The sequence below is a fragment of the Triticum dicoccoides genome, chromosome 3B, assembly GCF_002162155.2.
Source record: "Triticum dicoccoides isolate Atlit2015 ecotype Zavitan chromosome 3B, WEW_v2.0, whole genome shotgun sequence".
Lineage (NCBI taxonomy): Eukaryota > Viridiplantae > Streptophyta > Magnoliopsida > Poales > Poaceae > Triticum > Triticum dicoccoides.
Window position 1 is genome coordinate 173,752,192 of NC_041385.1, and position 8,193 is coordinate 173,760,384.

The following is an 8,193-nucleotide window of genomic DNA, read 5'->3' on the forward strand; positions in this document are numbered from 1 at the left end:
GTGGCTCCCAGCTACTCCACCTGACTAGCATTGCTTGTAGCAAACAAACACGCACTTTTAATAACTTAGCACAACCGTACAACTAGAATTACACACTGTAGTGAACATCTTAAAACAAATTGTAGATTTTTTCTGAAAGTGTATATTTTGAAAAAGTGCGACCATTTTTTTCATTTTTGAACTTTGTACACAGGAACATATTCTGTACCAAAAGTGTACAGAATATGTACAAAAAGTGTATATTTTTTGTACCTAAAAGTTTTTGTATTTGTGAACAAATTTTGGAAATGGGAACTTTGTTTCAAACAAAATGTTTTTGTTTTGTGAATAAAACATTAAAAGGTGAACAGTTTCTGAAATGATGCGAACAATTTTTTAATGTTGAGAACAAATTTTGAAATGGAGAACAAATTTGGAAGCTCGAACAATTTTTGAAAGCACGAACAATTTTTGAATGTTGAGAACAAATTTGGAAATGGAGAACAAATTTGGGAGCTCGAACAATTTTTGAATGTTGAGAACAAATTTTGAAATGGAGAACAAATTTGGAAGCTCGAACAATTTTTGAAAGCACGAACAATTTTTGAATGTTGAGAACAAATTTTGAAATGGAGAACAAATATGGAAGCGCGAACAATTTTTGAAAGCACAAACAATTTTTGAATGTTGAGAATAAATTTTGAAATGAAGAACAAATTTAGAAGCGCGGACAATTTTTTAAAGCACGAACAATTTTTAATGTTGAGAACAAATTTTGAAATGGAGAACAAATTTAGAAGCGCGGACAATTTTTTAAAGCACGAACAATTTTTGAATGTTGAGAACAAATTTTGAAATGGAGAACAAATTTAGAAGCACGAATTTGAAATGGGAAGATTTTTTAAACTCCCAAACATAATTTGAAATGTGAACAAAAAGAAAACAAAAAGAGAAGAAAAAGGAATTGAAAGATGAAATAAAGAAACAGAAAAACGAAGAAAGAAAAGAAAAAAACAGGAAAAACAACAAAAAAAAGCAAACAGAAAAAACCAGTGAAAACCCGGTTCAAGAACCTTCTAGAAGGTTCCCAAAACCGTTCACGAACCCTTCATAAGGTTCCCAAAACCGGAAGCTGCAGCGCTAGTGCTATCTCCTAACTGGGCCGGCCCATCTTGATCGCTATCGCTAGCTCTCTGTGCGAAGCCTCGACAAGTCGACGCAGCGAGCGTCCAATAGGATTTTCCGGATCCGCCGCCGTGACCCGCGATTGGAGCAGTGCTTCACGGGCTGGCCTGGCTCCCCTTTTATCCTGTCCGCAAAGCCGATCTGTCTGACTCAAATTCCAACTTTGTGTTTTCCTTCACTAGCTTCCATAGCAGGCCCATGTCAGGCCCAAATACGAAGACCGACAGGTGCATGAGCCCACATTGGGCTCGGGCGTCGGCGCGGGCATAGACGCCGAGGGAGAGCAGTTCCAGCTGGCGGTCTCCTTCCCCTCAGTCGTCCCCCTCCCCGCGCACCACGGGTAAGCAAGTTTTCCCTTCGCCCTTCTCTCTCCGTCGTATAGTTTGTTTGCTTTCGATCCGGCCGCGTTGCTGGCCGCGGGCCGGTTTCTCGTTCTCGCGAGCGTCGGAGAAATGACGACGATTCAGGTCCTGGATTGGATGCCTCGATCTGAAACTAGGGTAATCAGGATCGGGCCAGGGTACTCTTTTGGGGTGGATTTTTGGGTGGGCACAGGTTTGGGGATGAGATGTTTGATTTGATGTCTGGCGAGGGTTCTTAGATTGGATCGCTCCTTGCGCAGGCGAATTTGATTGATCAGGACGTGTTAATTAGATTTGACCCTTAGAGCACCTTCGTGTGACATGCACGTTTTCCCACTCTCCAAAACCGGATTATAAGGTTGGTTTGTATCTAATCGACCGAGCCTCCCATGAGAAAGGTTCCATTCACACTGAATGCACATTTCCCTCTTGTACTGTAGTAGATCTGCTGGTGCGGATGCATTTCTTGGGATGGCTATTTTGTATTATCTAGGCTGAGTTATGTTTAGAGGTGCTCAGTAAAGTGCCAAAATATTATGGAGTCATGTTATTGATGCCGTAACATAACCATGAAGCCTCATGGCAGCAGCTACATGTTGGAAATTTAATTTGTTTTTGTTTGTTTGGATCAATAAAAGGTTAATGAGTAAATGGACAAATACAAGGCTACCACTAGTGCAGAACCGGCCTTTAGTGCCGGTTTGTGACGGCCTTTAGTGCCGGTTGGCGAACCGGCACTAAAGAGTGGGGACTAAAGGTCCCCCCCTTTAGTACCGGTTCGTCACGAACCGGCGCTAAAGTGCAAACACGTGGCACGAGCCAGGCCCGGGTGCGTGTTGGACATTAGTACCGGTTGGTAACACCAACCGGTACTAAATGTTTGGGTGTTTTTTTTAAATTTTTGCTTTAATTTTGTGTTTTCAATTTGGCTTTATTTTCCATTTAATTCTTTTTTGTTTGCTGGTATTTCACGATACTACAAATTGTACACGTTATGCATATATATAAATATATAGATTTTCTCGTACGTAGTTCGTCACCCTGGGTGAGGAATAGTTATTCTTTACCCCTCTCTATTTTAACATCAATGCATCGTAATTTTACGTTTATTAAATTTTATCTTATTTCAGACGTAAAAAGAGAACGTAAGAAAATATATAATTGCCGTAAAAATATTTTATGTTACGTGAATTACAAATGTAAAAACATAGTGTAAAACGTACATAAAATGTAATTTTGCTGGTCTTTTGACTTTTTTTATGCCAAATTTTACGCAGTGAATCAATATGGCTGTAACTATTTGTATTTGAAACATAATTTATTTGTGAAATGATCGTAATATTACCTTGGGTGAAGAATAACTTATTCTGCACCCCGGGTGATGAATAGTAACACTATATATGGCTGTAACTATATATATCATCGAATGTCTGTAACTATATATATCATCGAATGTCTCACAGCCAACACCATTAACTATTCACACATACACATGTATATACATATACAATTTCTCCTACATGTTGCCTTGGTGCCTTCGGAGCACGATGACAAGTGGTTCATGGGGGCGGTAGCGGGTAATAGTATTCTCCTTTGGGATCTATGACCTGGTCGAGCAAAAATCCGGCTATTTCCTCTTGGAGTGCTTGTATGCGGTCCGATGGTAGGAGCTTATCCCGCACCGACCTGAACTGTTAAGAAGGAGATCAATATGCATGTGTGTTAATTGGTGACTAGATATCGATAATGGTGTGAATAGTATTCTGACAAAAACGTACCCAGTCCTGTCTATCAGATCTGCTCCTTTCGCACGTCATCATGCGAATGTTCTCGCAAACGTAGAATGCACACAGATTATTCCCCGACGCCTGCCTCAGGGCCTTTACGAGAATGGAATTGAATCAGATAATGATTAATCAAGCATGATAATTAATTAATGATATTGAAACAAGAATTAAAGAGATGGTAGCTAGCTAGTACTACTTAATTACTTACCTTGGGTCGATGCCAAAACAACTTTTTTGGCCACTTGCCTGGAGTCACCTTGATGAACCTTGCCCAAGCCCTGCCCGCCGGCAAAGAAAATTAATAAAGGGGTTATTAAATAGTTCATATCAGGAACTAATAGTTAATAATGATTGAAATTACCTGTTGACTATCCCCTTCACGATGGTGTAGTCTTTATCTTCTTTAGTTAGTGAGTCCAGTAATTCAACTTTTTCTTCCTCAACTTTAATGTCTAACAAGACCCAGTGCCAACTGCATACGTACACGTTTGCATGTCTTAATTAAGCGGGCATGTGCATAAAATTAATCAACTACCGTAAACCGTATACACTTTATTATTAACATCTAGCTAGCTAGTAAGCAAAACCAGAATTTGTAGTACAAGACAGTGTGACTCACGGGAAGTTGTAAGGAAGTAGTATATCTTCATTGGTATTGAGGCGCTTCAAGAACTCTAGCATGCTTTCCTCTACAGCAGCTTGACAATGTTCAATCTCCCATATTTCCTGATTAATAGTATTTGGGTCAATGAACCCAACGCCATAGCGTCCAGCTTTTTTCATTTCATACATCTTCATCCTGCATATAATACCATAAAAAAAGAATATAGTGAGGATAATTACATGTAATGATTGATCAAAATTATCACTACATAACTAGCATGAGACTTAAATTACAGAAAGAAATCACTTACAAACAATAGCAACTGACGATAGACTTATCGAGTGTGTCTTGATTAAATAACTGAAATAATTCTGGATACTCAATGGCCAGGGCTTTCTCATGGTAATAATGATCATGCTTTACATTCACCATGAGGGACTCTCGATTGGAAATCTTGATAATGTTCATGTATCATTGATGCAATTGATACATTCTTGTTGGGAGGTCCTTGACCTTGTCTGGATGGACCAAAGGTTTGCCCCGGACATATTGCCATGCTATTTCCGATTCTTTAAGCGTAGGCATGGGCTCGATTTCGAGGAGTTGTCCAACAGAGATATTGAGCATTTGAGTCTGCATTATATGATCCTCTGTTATTACCACATCACCATTCTGGGGAACGCTAACGGTTTGCCCACAATAATATTTGGCGCGCGTCCTCTCATGTGTTGTTGGCACAACAAGCGGGGGGTCGCTTGCGCCGCCTGTTCTCCCAACTGGGGAACGGTTTTCCCGCATTTTTTGCCAGCTGCTTGTTGGCTCGAGCTTGAGCTCGCTTCCTTCTGTAGTCGTGTTCGATGTGCCTTCCTGATTTGGCGCTCATAGTCCGAGTCAACAGGCTTGGGAGCTGGTTCTCTAGCCATACAAATGAAGTGGTCCATTACTTTCTCAGGCACTTTCTCCTTTGGCGGCGGTGCCGGTTTCGGTCCAAAATGGGTGTCCACTTGGGCTTGCACTATGGCTGCGTTTTGCTCCTTAGTCATGTCGTAAGGCCTTTAAGGAAGAGGAGCGAGGCTTGGACCATATTTATATCGATTGCCTTCGCCTGTACTTCCTGAACTACCTCGACTCGTACCGCTACGCACCAAAGCTGCGGGATGTCTCTTCTGCGATTGCTGAGCCGGCGGAGACGGCTGACGTGGAGTTGGACCAGGAGAAGTGGCCTGACGATGTGCCGGACTTGAAGCAGGAGGTGTGGCCTGACACGGTGCCGGACTTGAAACCGGAGAAGTGGCATGACGCTGTGCCGGGCTTGAAACGGAAGGAGTCAGCTCACGCGTTCGGGGACTTGGAGGAGGTGGCGGACTTCGAGGAGGAGTCGTCTCACGCGTTCGTGGACTTGGAGGAGCGGGAGTCTGCTGACTCGGTGGCGGACTTCGAGGAGGAGTCGGCAGACGACGCGGTGTCGGTGGACTTCGAAAGATGATGCAATCCTTTCTCCATAGGATGATACGATGTATGGCCTCTCCCAGTGTGCGCTCGTCTTCACCTCCAGGAATGTCAAGCGTTAGCCCCGAATATGGGTCCACCACTTCATCAACCATGACACGAGCATAGCCCTCTGGAATCGGGATGCAATGGTAGGTTGCTTTGGGGGTAACTGGAAAAGCAACGCCGTCCGCCACCTTCATGGATATGTTCTTCATTTTGGAGTGTAGCTCGCAGTTAGTGTTCTCTATGATCTAATCCACAGGGTATGTATCCAGCAGTGTGTCGCCCGGGGAAGAACCAACACTGCTTCTCGGCATGGATGGGACGGTGCTATCCAATGCTGCGAGATCATCCGCTTGCTGCTGCCGCTGCTGAGACCCCCTTTCCTGGCTAAGTGAGTCGATCTGCTGTTGCTGCTGCTGGAATTTGAGTGCCAGGTCCGCGTGCCTTGCTTCTAGGCCTTGAAGGCGTTCTGCGTCCTGCTTCCTCTGCTCCTCCTCCACCTTCCTTTTCTTCTCCTCCTCCATCTTCCTTCTTGCACGGCTCCTGTAGTCCTCGTTCCATTCTGAAAAGCCCTCATACCAGGGAATAACGCCCATGCCTCGTGTTCTTCCCGGGTGTTCAGGATTTCCCAGGGCACGCGTAAACTCGTCGTTCTCTCTGTTGGGCGTGAACACCCCCCTTCGAGCTTCATCTATTGCGTCAATTATCTTTTGTTCGGCTCCTTTTAGACTTGCCTTCCGCGAAACTTCGCCTGTCTTCGGGTCCAACGCTCCCCCATGCGCATAGAACCAAGTTCTGCACCTGGGGGGCCAGTGCCGGGTAACCGGAGTGACCCCTGCATCCTCCATCTCTTGCTCAGACTTATCCCACTTAGGCAATCCCACCGCGTAGCCATCTGGACCCAGCCTATGGAACTGCGTCTTTCTTGCGGCATTTGCCTTGTTTTTCATCGACCGTTCCTTAGATATTTCTGAATCCTTGAAGGTCACGAAATCGTCCCAGTGCTCTCTTTGCTTCTCTAGTGTTCCCGTAAATTCTGGAGTCTTCCTTTCATTAGCGAGGTAGTTGGCCCATACAGTTTTCTTGTGGGTGTTGAATGCAATTGCCATCTTCTTAAGAGCTACGGCCTTGACTTTCTCCACATCTGCTTCAGTGAAATGATCTGGTAGGGTGACATGTTCCATCAGAGATTTCAGAAGGTCTTCTTTGGCTCTTTTGTCGACCCAAGTAACACCTGGACGTTTAGTCTTTGGCTCTTTCCATTCTTGAATGGAGATAGGGAGTTTGTCCTTCACAAGAACTCCGCACTGACGAGTCCACTTGTTCGCAATTTTCTTAGGCGTGAGGGGTTCGCCACTAGGTTTGATGGATTCGATGTGGTACTTTACACCATCCTTCAACAATCTGCCCGGGCCTCGCTTTGTCTTGCTGTCTGTAGAAGCAGATTTGCTCGATCCGAAGGGCTGAAAGAAGAAAGATTGATTCGTTAATATATCTTCAATAAAAAAACATGTGATGATCACCATCATGCATGCTTATATAAATATACCTCGCCGGTAGTCTTTGTTATTTGAAGATCAGCATTGTCTGTGTCATCACAAACATTGTCTGTGTCATAATCATAATCATAGTTTATGACTTCATCAGTCCGGTCGTCGAGATCGAATATCTTTTCATCACCCTCTCCGGTATTGTTCAGATATTGGGAGCCGTCATCTGCTTCATTCAGATCATCTAGCCTGTGAGGGCTGCGTATGATGTCGAACAATTCCTCTTCTCTCTCTCTACCGGTATTGTCCGCCATAGCTTTTACTTTACTAATACAGAAGAAATATAAAACAATTTAGTATTTAAATTACAATGCATGGATGCAATTAATCAATAAGGAAAAACGGAATCTCGAATACATCATCTCGAATATATAATCTTGAATACATTATCGATCGTCTTAATATATATAATCTCGAATACATCGTCTCGAATATTATATATCAAATACATCACTGGCTAGGTACCTAATAAAGATCGAGTACTACAGAAGAATCTAGGGCGCCACTCGCGGTTCCTGGGGCGCGGGCGGTGCACACCCAAAGAGAAGGAACCATCACAGGATCATATCTCCGGTCATCTGCCCAAAGAACCCGCCAAGTAGTGGAGAACCTGACGTCGTCCATAACAGCCATGTAGCGATGGACGTGCTCGTCTTCCTCCCTGATACGGCGACGCACCACCTCCGGCGGGGCCGGCTGCCTCTGCACCGAATGTGGCCCACGCGAACGCCACCAAAGAAGATCAGGGTCGACGACGGGACCCGAGGTCGGGTTCCTCACCAAGCGGCGCGCCCCTCCAGGTAGCACCTCCCAGTGCCAGCCCGACGGAGCCCAGTCCCGGACATGGGTCCCCTCAAGCAGGACGTCGTCGTGAACGGGTCGACGGCGAGGATGCGGGCCGGGCATATCGTCGAGAACAAATACTATATGCCCGCAAAAAGTAACATTTTTTAAATGATTGGATTGTGATAACTAAAATTCTATATATATGCAAATTCTAACAATTTGACATTAATCTAATTCATCTAACTAAAACTAATTCTAAAATTTCCTGCTTATATAACTAACATTTCCATAACAATTCTAATATTTATATAACTAAAAAACAGAAAAATTGCTAACATTTCTATAAATATTTCTATAACTAAAAAACAGAAAACATTTATAACATTTCTATAAAACTAACATTTCTAATATTTATATAACTAAAAAACAGAATAATTTCTAACATT

At 43.5% G+C, this 8,193-nt stretch overlaps 1 pseudogene; it reads left to right on the plus strand.

Annotated features, from left to right (window-relative positions):
* The first annotated feature begins 1,440 nt into the window (after positions 1 to 1,440).
* The window catches only part of LOC119275397, an 11,718-nt pseudogene continuing 4,965 nt past the window's right edge, over positions 1,441 to 8,193 (plus strand).